Source organism: Equus caballus, chromosome 20, assembly GCF_041296265.1.
Source record: "Equus caballus isolate H_3958 breed thoroughbred chromosome 20, TB-T2T, whole genome shotgun sequence".
NCBI lineage: Eukaryota > Metazoa > Chordata > Mammalia > Perissodactyla > Equidae > Equus > Equus caballus.
The window spans coordinates 41,630,546-41,654,002 of NC_091703.1; the positions used below are offsets into that span (position 1 = coordinate 41,630,546).

At 39.5% G+C, this 23,457-nt stretch overlaps 1 protein-coding gene across 1 annotated transcript in view; it reads right to left on the reverse strand.

Moving 5' to 3' along the window:
- The window catches only part of BTBD9 (BTB domain containing 9), a 381,803-nt gene that overhangs the window by 357,347 nt on the left and 999 nt on the right, over positions 1-23,457 (reverse strand). The window lies entirely within an intron of this gene.

Consider the following 23,457-nt stretch of genomic DNA (forward strand, 5'->3'; position numbering starts at 1 on the left):
TAGATGTTATAAAAATGTTCTACTGTGCATATTTTGATGCAGTTTGTTAAACCCTGGTATCTCGGCTATTTTCTGTGAAATAAAAAAAAGATCAACTCTGAGAAATTAGTCCACCTAAAATCTTGATTTATAAATTTATTTGTGGCCATTCTAGAACATAATCTAAAGGAAATGTTCACAAATTATACTAGTCTTCCTTTTGTTTTTCCCCCCATATAATCTCTTCTCTTCAGTTTTATGAGCATTGTCTTTATTTCTCCAACATACCATTCTCTATTGCAATGAAAAAGAAAAAAAAAAAGAATACAACTCAGAGATAATTATCCTCATGTAGCCTAGGAGTTACCGTCCAAACAACAGCCACTGATCCAAATCTACAGCCAAAGCCAAATCTGTAGTGTATACGTACGAATAAGGGAAGGAACAACATGCCAAGCAAATAACTTTCATTTTAGGGACAGAAAACCTTAGGCAAAAAGTTTAAAAAGTCTGTGTCTCAAGATTAGAAAAATGGGGTTTTCCTGTAAAACTGTCACCCTTTCATGTTTCAAACTTAATCTTACCCCAAATTTTCCACAAAGCCCCATGAATAAGCAAATATGTGGCCTGCCTTTCACCCTCTTCTGGTGCACATATAAACTTCACTTACACTGTGGGAGAATAAAACCCATAAAAAAAGAGAATAATCTGTTTTAGAACAAGAACTCTAAAGGGTAGTGGATAGATCGTCTATATTCTGTGCACTAATCCCCCCAAGATGCTACTGAATAATTGATGAGGTTATGATTAGACTGCTATCTTCAGTTTTGAACAGCATTCATGGACCAAATTTAATTCACATCTAATATTTAATTCTATTTCTTTTATCATGATCAAAATATGCATCAAGGCTAATCTCTGTTCCTTAGAATTTCATCAGTTGGTCCATTACCTAAAGCCATAATCTTGATCCGTGACCAGCTCAGCTACAGCACCAACTTGGGATGTCACTGACAGAAATTCTCATAGCCCGTCAAGAAAAGACACTAGGACCAAGCCTTTATAAGAGAAATAAGCCTACTACGCAGGCACCTTAGGAATAAATATATTGACACAAGAGGAGGAGAATCTATTTATTTTTTAAGAAGAATATTTTCTGAAGGTCATTTCTAAGTGAAAAAATAAATTGTGAATAATAAATTTGTTAATGTTAAGTTGGATTTCATTTCATTGAAATGGCATCACGTTATTTAACACACATAAAATGATCAAATGTAACAGAAATGCTGCAACAGACAAATGCCTGCAGTCTATTTCCTTCTCCAAATTTATAAACAAAGAAGCTTATGTTTTACTTGGTCAACAGGGTGGGGTTAGCTGCTGACGAGAAAGTAGGATTCATAAAACACTTCCTTTGCTGTGCTGTGCCCACGGGTAAATCTAAAGTAATCCCTACACCCTGTGGATAAGGTGGGTTTTAAATAATGGAAGAAGGTAGTTTTTTAAGGATATTAAATGAAAGATGTTCTATGCAGACAAGGTGGCAAGAGCAGGAGTCTCAAGACACTATCGGAAAATCTGAGACTGAAAAGGAAGTTTGTTTTAAGTAATAACAAAGAAGAGACAGAAACAGATAAACAGTATGGTAGAACCTTGCAATATACAACGTGTGTAAACTAAGATGCTTCCCAGGGAACAGAGATCAGAGACTGGGAAGCACTCAGAGCTCTGCTGGGTAAGATCTGGGCAATCATTTCAGGTCTCCAGACTCAGTTTCAACCTTTGAAAAGGGCTGGGAGGGGTCAGGGCACATTCTGTGGTCGCTTCAAGTTCTAAAACTCTACAACTAAATCATATAGGTAGGAAAAAATGCTCTTACATACTGTTTTTGGCAGAGTCTGTCAAATTTTTACATACACATTTCCTATAACCCTGCAACTGTACTTCTAGGGTTATATAAGTTATTAATTCAGCACTGCTTATAACAGCAAAAAGCTAGAGGATAAAATGTCCATCAATATGGCAATGGGAAAATAAATTGTGTCCTGACAATGCAGCCATTAATTAGGATGGAATAGATCTGAATGTTTGACCTGAGCTCCAAAACACAGTCAGCAAAAAGAGCAGGCCTCAGTAAAACAGGATCCATTTATGAAAAAATATGCATGTGTGTATGTACATATTTAAGAAGGCACTTAAATACCTACTTAACTAATTAAGTAAATATACAGACGGGAAAGAACTGCGAGGACACACATCGCAATGTTAACAGCAGTAATGTCCAGGGAGGGGAGTGGGAGTGAGGGTATGAAAGGGAAAGAATGGGAAGTTTTATGCGTAAACTCAATGTACTTCTGATGTGTTTCCTTCTTTTAAAACAAAAGTTGACTTATCTTCCATATAAATGATATTTCAAGAAATTTTAAAAAGTAGAAACTTACAACAGGTGATGAGATATTTATTTTATCAAAAGGAGGGGTTTTTTAAAAAAAGAAAAGGATGAAAACGCTGATAGAGGTGATCTCTGACTTTTTGCACTTTACTGAGAAGCAATGTGAGGAGAAATGAGCAAACAAGGCCAAAAGAAATTTAGTAAATAACAGATTTTTAAGAATTAGCTGAAAATGCATCAAAACACAAATTCCTGGAGAGCAGTGATTAGGTTTTTCTCCCTGGTGTCCCACAAGGACAGCATTCAAAAAACAAATCATGCATTGAAATGAAATGATCTAAGCAGAGGCTGTAGACACAAATGTAGGACTCCACGTGATTGTCAGGAATTGATTTTAAAAAAATACATGCCCATTTTAAAAATATCTCTCAACTACTTATAATCAAATGTTTTCATTAAGAAGTTCTACCTCTCCCCAGTATTCAGCAAGTATTTGGCTTCCTAATTTCCACTTACTGACCAAGGTTATACTCCCATATCATGCTCTACATAGCGTTTATCATATTTTTCAAATATTTTTGAACTTACAAAACCACTTTATTATGCAGCCCCTTTCTTGGTGTTCTAAGTCTCTGGTGATTTATGATTTTCTCAACTGTAAGTTCTATAAATACTTCAATGGAATGTACACAAACCTTAACATCAGTATAAGCCTAAGACCCAACATTCCCTTAAAAATCTCTGATATATCAGTATTTCATTTTTCCATTCACAAAGATATAAAACTCCTGTTTGACATGCTTTTAGACAGTGCACAGGTTTGCCTTTTCAGAACAGAGGAAGGAGAGGGCTGTCCATTCTTTCTACACTTCTATGTTATTTAGTTTGTTAGGATAAGCCTGTGCTGCTTTTTATAAGGGGTAAGACCCACAGGAAACAAGTGTTTGAGAACGGAAGTTCATGAAGGAAACGATTCAAATAGCTCAGTGCTAGGAATATTTGCTTCTCAGCTAATATTCAACTGAACAAATAATTGGCAAAAGCTTACTATGAGCCTAGTTACAGGGAGAAGAAAGTAACAGGTGATGAGCATTACCCATAAATATGAACTAAAAAGTTACTCTCCTCCTTGTGCCGTGACAGCTGTAACTTAGAGATCATAAAGCAAATGATCATAAAGCAAATGATCACTACAGTTTCCTCTCTAATCTCACCTCCTCCTCAATTACCAAAAGATGACATTCTAAAAACAAGTTATTTATAAGCCTTAGAATTCTTAAGTCTTTTCCATAGAAATAATGTTACAATATCTGGTGGCCAGCCACAAATGCCTATTTATTCCCAAAATGCCTTAAGGAACAGACCACTATGGAAACTAACCTTAATGAGTAACAATATGGGAAAATGCTGAGTCTCAATTTAGGAAGAAAAAAGATACCTTACTAGCTTCAGGGCAATAAAAGGGAAAACCCTTCTCCACCCACCACTGCTCACTGGGTCAGACCCAGGAATTACTACTCTGCCTTCCTCCCTGTCAGTTCCTTCGTCTGCTGATTTTCAGCAGGGTTTTTTCTCTCTCTGTTGACTAAGCAGTCGAAGGCGGTCAGAACTTTACACCCACTCTCCTGTCCCTTTGGAGCTGCGTTGACCAAAAAGAGTAGCCATTCACCACATGTGGCTATCGTGCACTTGAAATGTGGCTAGTCCAAATTGAGACGTGCTGTCAGAGTAAACTACACACTGTATTTCAAAGACTTAGTAAAACATCTCATTTATTTTTTCATATTGAGTAGATGTTGAAATGATAATATCATAGATGTACTGAGCTTAATAAAAAATATTTTCAAATTAATTGTACCTGGTTTTTTTCTTCAGCGGCCACTAGAAAATTTTGAATTACAAACAGGGCTTGCATTTGTAGCTCACATTGTATTTCTATTGGACAGCACTGCTTTAGAAATTGTCTTAGGAAAGGCAGTAAAGAGTATCCAAAGTCACATGGCCTGAGTTCAAACCTCGGCACCACTATTCACTACTGTGTTACCTCTGACACATTACTCAACCTCTTTGTAAGCCTCCATTTTCTCTTCTGTAAAATGTGGTAATAAGTAAACGCTACCTCAGAAGGCTGTTGGTAGCATTCGATGAGGTAAAGTAAGGCAATTACTATGGTGCCTGGCACATCATAAATGCTCAATAAATATTTACCACTACTAGCACGGCGACTACAACTATACTATTACTATTATTTGCTACCAGTACATGATGAAGAAAAGAACAAAGACACGAGTGGGTAGAAAGACGGAGAGTGCGTACAAATACAGGTAGTCCAAAGAGAATGCTCTGTTTAAATTCAAAGGGGTCGACCCATTAACGAACAGGTCCACTTCGCCATACAGGTAAAAAGCTAACTCTAGGCCGATATCAGCTTCAAAGACAAAGCCCATATGGAGACCTGCATTACTCAATGGCAGCATCTGGAGATTTCCAGGACATTCTCTCTCCAAATAAATATGTCAGAGACAATGTGGAAACACACAAAGGACACTGCCAATCCTGTAAAGGGCTAAAGAACCCCAGCCTTGGGGAGACATGCACTCGCTGACAAGGTATCTACAAGTCAGCTCTCCTCTTTGGCTACTGGAAAGCTCATTTGTAAATGAGAAGAAAGGGCTAAATGTTCTCTGAAGTACCTTCCAGCCATGAATACTCTTCTCCCCTCTTTCCAAAAGGCTACATAACTGTCCCAGCACCACCACCAGCACCATGAGAACATCCAAGCTCCGCACAGACGCTGCCTTCCCACTGGCTCAGTGCACAGTGAAGGCCAGGGACTTGGAGTTGTTGGCTTTTCTGAGATGTCATCGTCTTCTCTCATATGTCCAAGGCTTTTACTACAGGAGATTCTTATATTCACTTTGTCTGGCTCATTCTGCCTCCTCTTTCAAGACTCAGAACAGGCTTCATGCCCTTCAGCAAGAGCATTCACTGATGTTGCCAATCTAGGTCAGGTGCCCCTTTTATATGCTCTGGAATCAGCTTCCGTTTCCCTCTATCACTGCCCCCATTTTAGGCCATACAGTGACTTTGTTATTGACTTGTCTTGTTGGTAAGTAAACTTCCAGAGGGTGATAACCATGACACAGTGCCTATACACATTCAACAAAGACTGAATAAACATCTTACTCATCTTTACATCCCCAGAACCTAATACAGCGTCTGCTATATTTAAGTCCTCAAAAATAGGCCATATAGATATTAACAGATCTCTTCTCCAAATTCCAGACCCCTATATCCCACCGCCTACTTTACATCTCCACCTGGTTACCTCAAAACTCACTTCATACCTCTATGTCCCCTCTCCCACTAAAAAAAGCTTATCCTCATGCAATGTCCCCCAGCTCAGTGAATCCAATTATGGAAACCAGAATGATACCTCCTTCAACCCCACTTCCCATACCTAATCCATCAGCAAATCTTTTGATTTTACCTCCTAAATGAACTCACAAATCAGTTTACTTCTTAGCAACTTCTATGCTACCATTCCAGTCCATACCACCCTTGTCTCTCACTTGGACCATCAATTAGCTCCTAACCATGTCCATGCTTCCAATCCAAAGCATCCTCCACACAGCAGCCAGACTGAGTCTGCCAAATTATAAAACTGCTTATGACCCATTTCCCTCTACCTCTCCCTCTGTAACTCCCATCCCTACTTAAAACCCTTCAGTGGCTTCCCAAGGCTCTTAACACGAAAGAACAGGAAAAACATTTAACTAGGTCTTCAAGGCTTGTGGAATCCAGCTCCTAACTCCACAGTCATTTTCCCTAACATTCCCTGGCACTTGACAGGCTCCTTTAAGGTCACAGGGCCTTGGCATAAGTCATAAGTCGTTTGCTTGCTGGGACCACCCTTCCTCTTTTCACCTTTCATCCTCCAGGTGTGGCTCAGGTGCCATTTCCTCAGGCAGTTTCCTTGACCTCAGTCTAGGCAGGTCCCTTGTCATCTGCACTCATATAACTGTATTCATTTCCTTCATAGAATTCATATCTTTGTATTTATCTCCCCACCTCAGAGGCTATTTCTCAACACAAATCTTTTGAAAATGTAAATCAGATCGGTCATTCCATTGCTTAAAACCCTTCAATGCCTTCCTATGTCACTTTAAGTTAAAATCATGCTCTTTACTAAGGCCTACAGGACACTGCATGAGTTGTCACCCAATCACCTCCATGAACTCATCTCCTACCCCTCTCTCCTTACACATCCTACTCCAGCCACCTTGGCCTTGCTGTTCCTTAAACACAGTCAAGCTAAGTCCTGACTCAGGGTCCTTATAATTACCTTCCTTCTGCCGGAATATTTTGTTCCCAGAGTCCACACTACGGGTTACTCACCATTCAGGTCTCTGTTCCCTGACCACCCCACCTAAAAGAACACCCACCCCCACACCACTTCTAACCCTCTACTCCATTTTATTTTCTTCATCGCACTAATCACTAGAAGATAACTTCCATGGGAACAAGGACTCTGCCTCGTTCATCTCAGCACCTAGAAAATTACCTGGCACACAGTGGGTACTCAATGCCTGTATGAATGCTTAAAGTAGCTAGCGTGCTCCTGTTTCAAATAACTGAACTCCACTGACACATCTAAGAGAGATAGGTATGAAGATTTGATACTAGTGGCAGTGGTAGGCAAAACTCTAAGATGGCCCCACAATTTCCACCAGCTGGTATACACAGCCTGTATAATCCCCTCCCCTTGCGCGTGGGTGGTACCAGTGAATATGGGATAGTCACTCATGTGATTAGGCCATCTTACAGGGGACTCTGTTATAGCCGATTGGAGCAATTCTCCTGCTGGCTTTGAAGAAGTAAGTTGCCAAGTTGTAAGCAGTCCACACGCTTACGACCCGCGGGTGGCCTCTAGGAGCTGAGTGTGGCGCCGCCCCCCTCCCCCCACTGTCATTAAGAAAATGAGGCCTCAGTCATATGATCACAAGGAATAGAATTCTGCCAACAATCAATGAACCTGGTTAGGGACTCTGAGCCTCAGATGAGATCACAGCCCCTACAGACACCTTGATTTCAGCCTGGTGGGGCCCTCAGCAAAAAATACAGCTATATCATGCCTGGACTTCCAGCCTCCAGAAACGGTGAGATAATCAACAGTTGTTATTTTAAACTGTAAGTCTGTAACACAATGTTATGCACCAATAGAAAATGAATACAATGGCCATCAACCCTATCAGACCCAATGCCCACTTTTTTATAATAAATGCCTTGTAACGCTCCCTACTGTTCTGTAATAAAATTCAGAGATTTAGAACCTACTAATAAACACTTTTAAAAAACACATTAGCTACAAGGGAAAAAAAGAAAATAATTTGTAATAAAATAATATGCATCTCAGCAACATTAGAAAACAAAATTTCCCCTATAAATGTTAATAATGCCCTATGAGGGGTGATTCCACATCCAGTGAGAACCTCTGCTTGCCAGGATCAGTATACCTAGAACACACTGGCTCCAAATTAGAAGAACATTTAATCTTAAAATGCCAGGTATTTGCTAATTTTGATTCTTTATGTATCACGTTGTAAAGCATGTCTTTGAAAGTCACATTAGCATTATATTTTTATTCTAACCTTTTTCCAAAATGGACTTAAGAAGGTTCAAAAGCTTCATAATTTCCTTTTTCCCTCCTGCTCCTCAATTATTAAGTACTCACTGGGCACATGATACTGTTCCTTGAAATTAATTCTCACAATTAAATAGAGCTTTAAAGCTTCTAACTCATTTCCCAACTCTCATTTTTCAGATGTGAACAGAGAATCACCATCACCTAGTGGCTCATTATACATGCTATGAAATATTTCACCCCAGCTGTGAAGCTGGCCATAGTAAATACATTTTGTTGCCTTAATCAAGATTTATGATAATATAATAATGTAATTTTTAAAGGCCACATGCCAAAAATACTTCCTAAATTAATAAAAATACTTAGCACTTAACCTATAACACACTTTAAAAGCATCACACGATCTTGCAGGTAGCTATTTGCCCATGTGCCCAGGGCTAGTAACAATTGATAGAGAGCCTGTCATCAAGCCTATTTACTTGATTTATTTTACAGTAGCCTTCTAAGGCCACATACATAATGAGTACTCACTTTGTGATGGGAAAATAAATTATTTAGTCTGTACAACCTGACAGTGTCACTATTAAGTTATTAATTCACTGAGGGGGGGAAATTCCCTGAATAGCCTTTTTTTCATGCCCAAATAGCAACACTATTAATAAATATTCACAGATTCCTAGAACCCTAGAGCTGGAGAAGACTTTGGGATCATAACCATGACTTTTTACAGATGAGGAAACTGGGAGGCTTGTCCAAGGTCACAGGTATCAGTGGTACAACTTGGGATAAGACAAGGAGAGATAAAGCTATAGGATCTCAATTTCCCCATTTAGGAAATGGGGATAACCCCATCCCTGATAGGGTGGCTATGAGGATGCAATAAAATAATATAAAACACATTAAGGACATAGTACAGTGCCTGACACTTAACAGCCACTCCATAACATCATTTTCCTTCCTAGGGTTTCCTCCACCAATCTCCTCCATCACTTTTTTCCCTTCTTTCTTTCTTTCTTTTTTTCCCAAAATAGCATTTAGGATAATGCACTGTGCTAGTAATCTTCTGACATATATTGTATTGACAACAAATTAGAGCAGATTATAGTTCACCCAGGAATAGAAGGACTCGCTGGGAGGCTACAGAGGAAGCAGCTGGCCGCAGCTCTCAGAAATTGAGTCTATACTCCCCAAAGGTTTCAAGGACTTTCAACTTGTTGGACTGAGCCCAAACCAGCTTCCCCAAGGCTGAGAGTATGCAGAGTTTAGAGCCAATTATTCAACCTTATACTTCACACATACTTTCTAATCCCTTTTCCAGTTTTTATTCAAACTTTTCATAAGGTTATCTATACCCTTTGTCCTCTTTCTAACCTCCGATTCACTCCAGAATCCCCGAAGTCTCAGGATCAGCCCACCACTCACTGAAACCACTCTTATCAAGGTCATCAACGACCTCTTAAATGGAATACCCAAGTTCACTTTTCCATCCTTACCTTCCTGGATCTCTCTACAGCCTGTGACACTCTTGAACATGCCCTGCTTGAAACTCTACTCCCTTAGCCTGTGACACTCTCCTCGCCCAGTTCTCCTTTTACCTCTAGGTGTCTCTTCTTTCACTACTGCCTCCTTAAGCGTCCTGTTCCCCAGGGCTATGCCTTCCCGATGAATTTATTTATCTATCCTCCTGGTTTCAACTGCTACCTACTAACTTACAAATCTCTTTCTAGCCCAGACCTCTCCTCTGAATTTCAGATTCATATGTACAGATTCATATACCTGCAATATGATTCCACTGCCTGTCCTCACTGGCACCTCAAATCCACATACTCAACATCGAACTAATCTCTTAATGCATATCTTCCTCCAGCGTCTTTTATCTTAATATATGGTATTGCCCCACAGTAACCCATGCTAAAAACCTGTAAGTCTCTCATGACTCCTCCCTCTCCCTGACCCACTATATCTAATCAATTAGTTAGATCTTTTCATTTCACCCCTTAAATATTCCTCCAATTCATCCATCTTAGGCCTATCTAATAACTTAAATTCTAGTTCAGGTTCCAATCACCTCTTACCTGGACTACTTCAAAAGCTTTCCAACTATCTCCCTGCCTTCCCCTTTATCCCCCTCAATTCCATCTCCATTTGGGCTGCAGAATAATCAATCTCAAGATATAACATAGATCATATCTTATATAGAATATATAATCATGCTTTTTGTAACGATTCTCCAATTAAAAGGTTCTGGAGTCAGATAGACCTCTGCACTTTGGAATCCACTCTCTGCACTCAGCAGACACGGCCTTGAACAAGTTACTCAACTTCTCTGCACCTCCACGTTTTCACTTGTGAATGTTCCAGAGGATTAAATGAGATATCTGTAAAGCACTTAATACAGTTCCTGGCATATAATAAGTGCTTAACAAATGTTGTTATTAGTGATCCTATTATTAATATAATCATAATGATCGTATCATGGTCATTGGGCTAGGACACAAGTTCACAGGGCATACATGACCCTCCTTGAACCGACCCGTGCTTACCACTCTAGCCTCCTCTCTAAGGATGCCCTGCCTCTCACTATGCTTCAGCAACACCAAACTTAGTGACCACTTACCCTGAGACACTCTGCCATCTCTCTACCAAAAATACACATTCTCTCCACCCTCCACATAGGTAAGGCCTTTTTCTTCAGGCTTAGTGAGGTGTCACCTTCACCAGGATGCCTTCTCTGAACATCAGAGTTTACTAACATGTCTCCTCAGAAGTACTGATAGACAGTTAAGTATTCATGGCATAAGTTCTAAGGTAATAGTCTTCTGGATATATTTCCATCGCAGCACTTACCACTGTATATTACAAACATCTACGTTTAAAACTACCTCCCCCCACTAGATTACAAATTCTTTGTGGGCAGAGACCATAAATTATTCTTTTTTTTTTTTTCCTGAGAAAGATTAGTCCTGAGCTAATCTCTGTCTCTTTTTTTTTTTTTCGCTTGAGGAAGATCAGTCCTGAGCTAACATCTGTGCCAATCTTCCTCCACTTGATATGTGGGTCACAGACTCAGCATGGCTGACAAATGGTATAGGTCTGCACCCAGGATCTGAACCTACAAACCCAGGCCACTGAAGCGGAGCGTGCTGAACTTGACCACTACACCACATGGCCAGCTCCAAATTATTCTCTTTTGTACCCACAACAATTAATATAATCTAGCAGGAGGTCAAACACATGTTTGCATGGATGAAAGGGTAGCTGCCTGGGAATCTCCTCCCTAATACCACTTGAATTAGGTTAACTGTTTCAATAAAAGAGTTACATTATACTCAAATTTAACGTTTGTGAATTCAACTACTTATACAGAAGGAAGAGTTATAGTGGGAGCTCCCCACCACTCCATTCAATGACTGTACGCTCCTTGCTGTAATCAGTCTGAAACAAAAGGTATGAGTTATTTTAGAAGTTTCTCAATCACTGATAAATAAGAGGAGGCAGCAAAGAATTAATTGAAGGCTCTAGAGAAACACTGACAACAGAGGCAAACAAGTAGTAGAACAGAATTATCCCACTTTAGGAGAATTAACCCTTCCTTTAAAAACTGAGTGGGTGATTTCTCCACATCAAAAGCATTTAATAACCACTGAAATAAATAGTACATGATTACTTCAGTAGTTACAAAATGTATATTAATGTCTAGGTGATAAAACCTTTAATGGAGAGGTGACAGAAAAGTAGAGAGAGCAAAGAAATCAAGGGAAACAATGCAAATGCACACAAGATTATTACTTTTACAGAACAGCAAACTAAGTATCTGAGAGAACTTTACCAAACCACTAATTACATAACTGCAAAGATAGCGTCATAGCTCTATTGTGGTGTGTTTGAGGCAGGCCAGGAAATGCCTTGTAATGGTGGCACTCATGAAGTGAGGTGCTAAGCCAAATCAGGGGTGTCAAATAAAACTTCTAGCAAAACTAAATTCTCATAGTCTAAATTAGCTTATTTGGGGACATGGCTGTATTAAGAAAGACATGACACGGACCTTTGTAGGGATTGAAGGATTTTTTAAAGAAAATTTTGACAGTATTTGATTTTTACATTTTGTCCTGACTTTAGAATATAACCACTACCCCCACTCCCACCCCAACTATGTGACTCCATTATATTCTCTTGCTAATGTCACCACCTGGAAGAACAGAGAAATCACTCTGCTGGTAACTGGAGCCATGGGATTCCAGTTGAGTCCCCAAGACTTGACTAGTTCTACAGCTAGCGTTAAAAACAAGTGCGCGGGCACCCAACTTTCCAGAGAGAGACATTCAGTTCTGCTTCAGCTAGCACAGACCAGGGGCCTACGAGAAAAAGCAGCTGCTGGAGGAAAGAAGGTCCATGCAGTTCTGCCCCGCCCTTAGGGGAACCCAAACTTAGCTCTCCCTTAGCAAATTACCCGAGAGCCCTGCTACTCTTCATAAACTAGAAACTTCACAGACCACAAACTCTTGGAGGGCAGGCGCTAAGTCACAATGGTTGATGGAAGTATTATCAAAATTTTTATCCATTAATCTCCTTGGCAAAGCGTCACAAAATGCAGCTTCATGATAACACAGATTTTTCTAGTGATTAAAACTGTCTAAAACTGGTATGAGCTGCTTTATAAAGAAATGAAATTTCCATCAAAAAGGGACTTGCGATAACGTACCTGATAAAAAGTAATTTTTTAAAAAAAGTAAAATCATGACACATACAAACAACAACACGTCAAAGAGTTTATTTAACTCATTAATTAACAAAGTATCCAGTAAGATATTATAATGCTTAAAGAAGTAGTCAAAGAACACACATACGTATATATAGGCTATCTGAAACGCTGAAACTGCTTTATAAATAGATGAAAAACTGCCCAATATCCCCAGGACAACATTCAATTGCATTACACTGGACAAAATCCATTTGTATATCTATGGACAAGAATACTATCAGTTTTCTACGACTTACAGAGTTATAAAATAGCTCAAAGACAAGGAAAGGTACAGACAACCTGGAGAAGTGCACTCGATAGGACATTCAGCAATCTGTTGTGCCCATTTCAGTCTTTCACAATTTTTCCTGACAACATCCATAAAATAGAATATTATGGAGCTGCTGAAGAGAATGAGGCAGCCTTTTCATGTACTGATAAGGAACAGCCTCCAAGGTATAATGAGAAAAAACATGATGTATTACAGTAAGTATGGTAAGTGATATTTATGGTTAAGAATAAACATAAGATTATGCCATATATACACAGAATACTTCCGAAAAGATATACAGAAAACTTTATTACTTTTAATCACCCCTAGTAGAATGGAAGCCTCCATGAACAGAAGCAGACCTTTGCCTGTTTTGTTCACCTTTCCATCCTCAAACACTAAAACAGGGAGCTGGCCCCGTGGCCGAGTGGTTAAGTTCGCGCGCTCCACTGCAGGCGGCCCAGTGTTTCGTTGGTTCGAATCCTGGGCACAGACATGGCACTGCTCATCAAACCACGCTCAGGCAGCGTCCCACATGCCACAACTAGAAGGATCCACAACGAAGAATATACAACTATGCACCAGGTGGCTTTGGGGAGAAACAGGGAAAAAATAAAATCTTTTAAAAAAAAAACAAAAAAAACCACTAAAACAGTGCCTGGAATTTAAGACGCAATCAGTAAAAACTTGTTGAACAAATTAACAAATCAGTGGTAACAGTGGCTGCTTCCAGAAGGAGGAACTGGATGTCCACGGGCTAAGGATGCAAGGAAGACTTACTTTCCACTGCACAACCTTTTGTATTTTTGAATTTTGTACCACATTCATATATTACCTCCTTAAAAAGTTGTTGCCTCATTCCATTCATGCTTCCCTCTGCCTTTTGGATTTAGGTTAGGTGCCTCTCCTAGGCTTCCTTACTCAAACTCTCAAAGCCATAGATTAATTTCTGGCCTCCTGAAATGACGCACTGAGGGAAACACAACATCACGTCTGTGGTATTTCTGCCCAAAATGCATTCACATGACTCTAATCATGAGGAAACAACAGACAAACCTCAAATGAAAGACATGCTATTTAAAAACAAAACAAAACTGGCTCACACTCTTCAAAAATGTCAATGTCACAAAGACAAGAATTGAGGAACTGTTCCAGATAAAGGAAACCAAAGGGGAAAAAAAGATGAAGGCGCTGCATAAGTGGTTTTTTGCTTCATTTTGCATGTTGGATTTCTGTTATTGCTATAAAGTGTATTCATGGACAAGCCAATTGGGACAACAAGGTCAGTAGATTAGGTAATAGTATTATATGAACACTAATTTTCTGATTTTGATGATTAGAAGGTAGTAAGAGAATATTCCTTTTTTTAGGAAATGCACACTGAAGGACTGAGGTAAAAGGGCATTATATCTGCAACTTATTCTTGAACAGTTAGGGAAAAAAATACATATGGAAAGAAAGAAAAAAGGATAAAACAAATGTGGTAAAATGTTAACATTTGGGGGAATGTGGTGAAGGTTATATGAGAATTCTTTTCTGTCTGTCTAAAAATAGGTTAAAATAAAACCTTACAAGAAAAAGTAAGGCAGGTAATTGATACTTGTTGGGGTAGGGGTGGTGAAGTCAACAAGTGGTTAACATCTAAAGAAATAAAGTGCCAAAATATAAACCAAACTGTGATGTGTTCTGAAAAGATTCCCTGACTAAACCGATCATATTCTATATATGCCTTCTAAAGAATGAGATTCGGAATAAAATGGATCTACTTTAGGACGTTACTCAAAAAGAAGAGTTTCTAAAGTACCCAAAGGACTTTCATAAAAGTTAACAGACTCATCTAAGCCATGTAACCCAACGTCATCGAGCTATATGGAAGTTGACATGCATGTCTTCAGACAGCAGTTAAGCAAGTACTTTTCTTCTAAAAGTTTGAAAGGTAAATTAATTTTACTTAGAAATGTTTGGTTCTATTTAAGATTAATTACAGAAACTATGAAATAAGTGTAGATGGAATCACACAAGAATAAGTGCATAGGGGCCGGCTCTGTGGCCAAGTGGTTGAGTTCTCGCGCTCTGCTGGGGCGGCCCAGGGTTCGGATCCTGGGCACGGACATGGCACCGCTCATCAGGCCATGTTGAGGCAGCGTCCCACATTCCACAGGTATAAGGACCTGCAACTAAGATATACAACTGTGTACGGGAGGGGGTTGGGGAGATAAAGCAGAAAAAAAAAAAAGAATAAGTGCATAAAGTAGGATAAAAATGAAAGCAGAACTGAAGCTGAGATAGATGCAAAGCTTGAAGAAATCAAAAAATCTGTAATTTATGAAAACTTGCTTTAGATTTTTAAAACCACTACCTTTTCTTCACAGTATTTCCAGAAAATACTGTGAATATACAAGTCAGAAAAATTACAGCATGTACGCCAACATGGACAATCAATTTCAGCTGAGGAAATGGCTTCACATGACAAAGGATTTGTTTTTTTTAAAGATTGGCTCCTGAGCTAACATCTGTTGCCAATATTCTTCTTTTTTTTTTTCTTCTTCTCCCCAAAGTCCCCCAGTACATAGTTGTGTATTTTAGTTGTGAGTGCCTCTGGTTGTGCTATGTGGGACACCACCTCAACACGGCCTGACGAGCAGTGCCATGTCCATGCCCACGATCTGAACCAGTGAAACCCTGGGCTGCCGAAGTGGAGCACACGACCTGAACCACTTAGCCACAGGGCTGGCTCCTACGGTTATTTAAAAATATGTCTACAAATTCTTTGACACACCCCCCTCAAAAAAAAGGTGGGGCCTAACTGCCTTCCCTTGAATGTGGGCTGGACTTAGTGACTCATTTATAACAAATAGAATATCGCAGAAGTGGCAGTATCTGCATTCAAGATAGAACATATAAGGCACGCAATTTCCTCCTTGCTCTCTCTTGTACCACTTGCTCCAGGTGAAGCCAGCTAACAAGGCGTAAGAATACGCAAACAACCCTATGAAGCACCTGAAGTCTTGTGCAAACAGGCATGTGAGGCAGCCATTTGGAAGCAGTCCAGCCCCAGTCAAGCCTTCAGATGACTGCTGTGCACTGGTCAACAGCTTGACAGCAACTCACCAGGAACTCTGAACCAGAACCAGCCCGCTATGCTACAACTGAATTCCTGACCCACAGAAGCTGCTGGATAAGAAACATTTGTTGTTTCAAGCTGCTAAATTTTGGGGTAATTTGTTACAAAGCAATAGATAACTAATGCAAGTTTTAGTATTTATCCATTTGTATAAATTATAATTTCATAGAAATATTTATTGTGAAATTAGCTGAAATCAGCTATGCTTTATAAAGATAATTACAGTTGATATTTCAGGAATGCATAAAGTAGGACCCAAAAGGGATAAATCAAATCAGAATAAGAATGTTAAACCACAAACAGAAAATACAGACAAGCATTTAACTTGTAAATAGATTAAAAAATAAACACTTGGGTGGATGGGAGGAATAAGGGGTGTGGAGAGAAGGGAGATTAGCTGGGAAATCGCAAGTACACATTGTTTGCGGTGAGGAGCAAGATATTCTTCACTAAGTGATAAAAAAGGAGTTCTGAATTTACTTTAACTGTCCTCAGCTTGGAAAAGTACAGTTGCTCCTCTAGAAGATTTTGCACTCATGCATAGCGAAGTGGGAAATCTGAATGTTTATGTAAAATCTCTTGTCAGTCAACCAAAAAATCTGGGGTCAAATATATCATGTCTTCACAGGAGAACAGCACTGGGGCCTTTAAACTTCTACTCCTTTTCCCCTCCATTCCTAACAACATTATCAAATTGTCTTCAATCATTCAGGCAGTTATTAAAATTCTAACTCCTTCCAATCACTTTTCCCAAAAACAGCAGAAATAGGATTGAATTTCTCCATCTGGACATTTGCTGGCCAGGGCCCCATGTTGACACTAGGAGCTGACATGAAGAGCACTGGCTCCGGAGTCCATGCCCAAGGCTGAAGCCCTGTCCCACCTCACGGGCCACAGACGGCAGGCAAACTGTTCTCTTCATTCTGAATCTCAGTTGCCTTACTAGTAAAATAGGGATAATACCCAATTTACAAGGTTATTATAAGGATTAAATGACATATAGAAAAAGCCTAATGTAACACAGCTACTCAATAAACAGTGGGAAAACAAAGACACAGGCTGCCAGAATATTTTTTGTATTATATAAAGATGCAAAAGACAGCCCAGGAGATTAATGTGGATTTATAACATCTTATAATTTCTGAAACATTATAATAGTTTATGAGTCGAAATCACATCTGAACACTCAGGCACTCACCAAGCATTGGAGAACCTAGTTGGTGACCAGTATTTATACAGCACTTATCATAATCTATGTAGTATTGTAAATACATTTTTTCTCTTCCACCAAATTATATATTCTTTGATGGCTTAAAAGAATTTCTGTTTATCTCTGTATTTTTCCATGGCTCCTTGCATACATAAGGCTGAATGAACTTAACTTCAAGTCCTTAATGTCTGCTCACGCCAATATACAGTTAAGATTATAAAATTTAGGCATCAGATCTTCCCCCTGACAATGTGTGCACACTCATTTACACAGTATCATACCTCCTAACTAAAACCAGTGTTAGATGCCCAGAGCAATTACCCTTTCTCTATGCCTAGCATTTTGCACAGTTTCTGGCACATAGTAAATACTTAATGGATGGATGTTAGCAGAAAGAATAAATGAGAACAGAGATTTCTCCAAAGAAGATATACAGATGGCCAACAGGCATTTGAAAAGATGTTCAACGTCATTAGCTATCAGGTAAAGGCAAATCAAAACTACAATGAGATATCACTTCACTCTGGTCAGAATGACTATAATTAACAAGACAGGAAACAACAAGCATTGGAGAGGATGTGGAGAGAAGGGAACCCTTGTACACTGCTGGTGGAATGCAAACTAGTGCAGCCACTATGGAAAACAGTATGGAGATTCCTCAAAAAACTAAAAATAGAAATACCGTATGATCCAGCCATCCTACTGCTGGGTATTTATCCAAAGAACTTGAAAACACAAATGCATAAAGATACATGCACCTCTAAGTTCATTGCAGGATTATTCACAATAGCCAAGACTTGGAAGCAATCTAGGTGCCTATCAAGGGAGGAATGGATAAAGAAGATGTGGTATATATACACAATGGACTACTACTCAGCCATAAGAAATGATGAAATCCAGCCATTTGTGACAACGTGGATGGACCTTGAGGGTATTATGCTGAGTGAAGTAAGTCAGAGGGAGAAAGTCAAATACCATATGATCTCACTCATAAGTAGAAGACAAAAACAATGACAAACAAACACATAGCAAGAGAGACTGGATTGGTGGTTATGAGAGGGGAAGTGGAGAGAGAGGAGGGTGAAAGGGGTGATTAGGCTCACATGTGAGGTGATGGTATAATTAGTTTTTGGGTGGTGAACATGATGTAATCTACACAGAATTTGAAATATATTACAACGTACATCTGAAAGCTATATAATGTTATAATCCAATGTTACTGCAATAAAAAAAAAAAAAATTAGGGGCCAGCCCCGTGGCCAAGTGGTCAAGTTCGCACGCTCCGCTTTGGCGGCCCAGGGTTTCACCGGTTTGGATCCTGGGCCAGGACATGACGCCACTCACCAGGCCATGCTGAGGAGGCATCCCACATGCCACAACTAGAAGGACCCACAACTATGTACTGAGGGGGAGGGGAGGATGGGCTTTGGGGAGAAAAAGGAAAAGCAAAATCTTTTAAAAAAAGAATAAATGAGAGAGAACAACAGCCTAGGAAGCATGGTAAGCAGCTACCTACTCAGTCATGAAGCTACAATTTAACTCAAGAAATCTCTTTAGGGGCCGGCCCTGTGGCCCAGTGGTTAAGTCGCGAGCTCCACTTCGGTGGCCCAGGGTTTTGCCAGTTCAAATCCTGGGCACGGACATGGCACTGCTCATCAGGTCATGGTGAGGCAGCGTCCCACATGCCACAACTAGAAGGACCCACAACTGAAAATACACAGCTATGTACCAGGGGCCTTTGGGAAGAAAAAGGAAAAATAAAACCTTAAAAAAGAAATCTCTTTACAATGGCTTATATCTTTGCACAATTATTGTTTGACTTCCTTATACAGAGGAACTCCCTTATAATTTTCAAAAAACGATTAAGACTAAGATTTGCACTATATGCCAAAAGTCTTCAGTATGTGAGACATATAAGATCCAAAGTATATCGGCAAACAAGAAATAAGTCCTTATATTCAGGTTCCTCCTCCATCCAATTTCTGTGATTGTATCTCTTCCTGTTCCTTTCCTTTGGGTTTTGCCCATTTTGCCCATCCTATTGTAAACATCCCAGGGACTGGGAGTACATTATTTGCTTACATTATAAACCTGCCAAGTGCCTAATACAAGACACAGATTGTAATCTTGACATTTGTTATTGACAATTATTTTGCAAACTGGACTCTGACATTAAAAAAGCGGGGGAGGGAAGAGCATAGGGGATGGGCAAAATAGGGGAAGGGGATTAAGATGTACAAACTTACAGTTATAAAATAAATAAATCATAGGGTACACTATAGGGAATACAGTTAATAATACTGTAATAACTTTGTATGGTGACAGATGGTTAGTTTCCAGACTTTCCATAGTGATCATTTTGTAATGTATATAAATGTTGATCACTATGTTGTAACCTGAGACTAGTATAATATTGTACATTAACTATAATTCAATAAAAATAAAAAAGGGAGGGAGGGCATCTAACACAAAGTCAAAACTCCTAGCTATGCATCAACTACTTGAAAAAAATTTTCTGTAGTTATTGCGCACGCATGCGTGTGTGTGTGTAAAATTAGAACAGTACCTTCTCTGTGACTCAACGAGAAATAAGAGCATGAATGAAATCTGTGTGAAGTTCATGCAACCATGCACAAGGACAGTATTAAGAAGCTTCCAAGATTCACACAGACACTGCTATGTGCCAAGCATTACACCAAATTCTGGAGAAGACAGAAATAAGAAGGAGATGAGGTCTACGGAAACGGAAAGCAGACGGCAGATCTAGAGAGTCTGCAGGCCGTTACTTCCTTATCCTTCTAAACTTCCTCCTGCTTCTCCATCAGCCTCCACCTCTTTGTCAGTCTCTGGGCTGGTTCCTCTTCCTTCATCCACCCTCTATGTCAGTAGTTCTCAAAGTGTGGTCCTGGGAATAGCAGCATCAGCATCATCTGAGAAATTCTTCAAAATGCACATTCTCAAGCACCCTTCAGACCTAGTGAGTCAGAAACGACGGGAGTAGAGTCCAGAGATCTGTGTTTTACCAAGACCTCCAGGTATTTCTGATGCATGCTTAAGTTTGAGATCCAATATAACTTTGATCTAAGTATTGATTTCCAAAAGTTCCATTCCTTGTCCTTTCCAGTTTTCACTCTCCACTACTCTGGGTAGTTCTATCTTCTTCTACTATCTCTATAACTGTAACTATTACTACTACTAAGGGCAACAGCTGTCATTTATTAAGCATTTATAAGCTAGGCATTATGCTAATCATTCTGCACATACTATCTCAATCTCCACAACAATTCTTTACAGTATTATTAATCCCACTCTTCAGAAGAAATTTAGGCTTAGATATGTTAAATAACTTGCCCAAGGTCACCCAACCCAATCAATAATTGGCATAACAGAGATTTGACTTTGAGTTTTCCTGACGCAAAGTCCACAGTGTTAACTACTATACTAACTCCTAGAATGGTACTACTTCCATAGCCTTGGAGGCTGTCACTTAAGTCACAATTATTTCTAAACTGTCTCATAAACTCTGGAGCAGAATTTCCAATTACCTAGTGGATCTCTCTAAACACACAGGGATCTTAAAATTAACATGCCATCATTTCTCCTCTCCACTGCAAATCTGTTCCTCTTTCTGTGTTTTCTAATTTAATGCCATCATAATCTCCAGTTATTCAAACTAGACATGCCATCTTTGACTTCTCACTCTCTTTCACCTCTAGCTGGTCATAACATTTACAGATTTTAACATCTAAAATAGCTCTACAATCCACCCATTCCCGCTGTCCCTCTTCAGGCTCCCAGCATCTCTCACCTACATCCTAACTGGTCTCCCTCCCTCTTCACTCTAATGCAATTCTGCTTATGAACTGCCAGTTAACTTTCTGATCTGATTATTCTACCTTCCAAGGCTCTCCATCACCAACGCAGGGCTAGGGGTACAATAGGGAGGTCTAGGCTTTTTAGAACGGAATGGAAGATCCCCTCACAATTTGGCTCCGACCATACCTTTCCTCTCTCATCACTTCTGCCATACAACAAGCCTACAAGAAACGACTCAGTTTTCCAAAAGTCCCATTCAATTTTAATCTTTGCCAACTTTGCTTATGCTCTCCCACTGCCTGGAATGCTTGTTTTCCCTTTTACATGTGGCAAAATTCAACTTAACCTTCAGAGCTAAGTTCCATCCACTTTTCTTTAAAGCTTTCCCTGACTCTATTAATTTTTTCCCCAAAGTGAACTACACCCTTAGCATTTTATTCATTCCAAAAGTAATTAACTCTTATCGTAACATATTATGGTTAAAGGTTTGTCTCCTCTGATGAATACTGAGTATCTCAGAGGGTAACCTTGTCTTATTCTTTGTCTTTCCAGCACCCAACACAGTGCCTAACCACAGCCAGCACCTAATAAATATTTGCTGAGTTGTTAAATAATGCAACATTTGGTGTTGCAACTTTACACATCTTAGGTCAGTAATTCAACTTCAGGTTTACGCACCACTCAAAAGAATTCTCACATAACAGCAAAAGATATTATAAAGACCAAAGGTTCAATATTCGGCAGCAGCATCTTTAATTTTCTCAAATCTTTTTTGACAATATTTTCAGTATTCTTCTTCAAATAGACTCCTTTCCCAGCTAACATTATTTGTATTTTTTACAGGATCAGCAGCAACTACAAACCTCAGAGGCCACTATAAGAGATAATCCCAAACAAAACTGTGTCACTGACAGTGGCTGGATAAATGCTTTGGGTTCACCATTTCAGTAAATTTCCAATGAAACAGCCCAAGCACATCAGGTAGATTTTAGAAATGGGGACGTGTGCTGCAGACTAAATTCATAAGAGGTACGCACAATAGTGAGGCATTTACTCAAATTAGTAATTGAAATCAGAATAACACAACAACCTGGTCCTGGTTCAAATATAATATCCTTTAATTTTAAGTAAGGATAACACTTAGTCTTGTCAAAGACTACTCTGAGTCACACAACTCCCATCCTACCCAGACAGCAGGCTCTATCTTGTTATCAGTGGGATGCTGATAAGCCAGCCTTGGTCTTAACACCTTCCCTTCCCAACCTGCTAAACCTTCTCTCTCCAATGTTCCCCATCAGAGAACTTCTCACCAGACATGTAAGTCTCCTCAATATATCCCCCGATGACCAAATTCACACTCTTGTCTCAACGTATTATTTATCTCTTCTCTAATTCAAATTTTACACTTCTTTCAAAGATCAGATCAAATCTCACCTCTTCCAAAGAGTTCACTAACTCAGCCCACCACAAGTCTGCTCTTTTCTAAGTTTCTACTGTACTTAAAGTATAGCACCTCATACAGCACTTGTTCACATACTCTCTCATTTGGGTTCATAATTATTTTATATACAGGTGCTTAATCTTCCTAGCTGGACTGTTTGCTCTTAAAGAAAAAAAGCCAAGTCTTCTACATCATTTGCAATCCTTCAATCCTCCTCCCACATGGAGCATAATACTGGGCAGAGAAGGCACATGTATTAACTTGAAGGACTCAACTAAACGCTTGCTGTACATCGATACACCACTTCTACGCCGTGTCATAAATGTATAACAAATATCTATTGCGTGCCTCCCCTGTGGCAAGCACTTCTGCAGGTGCTGGACACACGGCCTTGATGAAGAGACATGATTCCTGTCCTAAAAGCTATTATAGTCCAGAGAGCAAGAGACACTGAATTCTGAGTACTCTGTTAAAGAGCAAGGTTATTACTGGATCCAAGATGTAAGAATCTCGGGCAACGTACTTTACAGATCCTCAGCGATGAAAGTGAATCACAGAATTTTAGAAAAGTTATGTTATCCTCTCCCAATTTTCTTGCACAAAACATGATTAAATTTCAGTATCATCTCTCTTTCTATAGGTTCATTAGGCACCGCCTTAATCAACAATCAGAAAAGAGTGATTTCTTCCCAACCCCCCCAATACTGATTTCTCGTGAGGATGGTTAACTACAACTACCACAGTATCTACCCACGCGGCAGCCCAGCGCACAGAGAAGAGAGCACTGGGCTGATGATTCGCTGCACCTTTACAGTCAGGCTTGTCCAACCATCAGTATT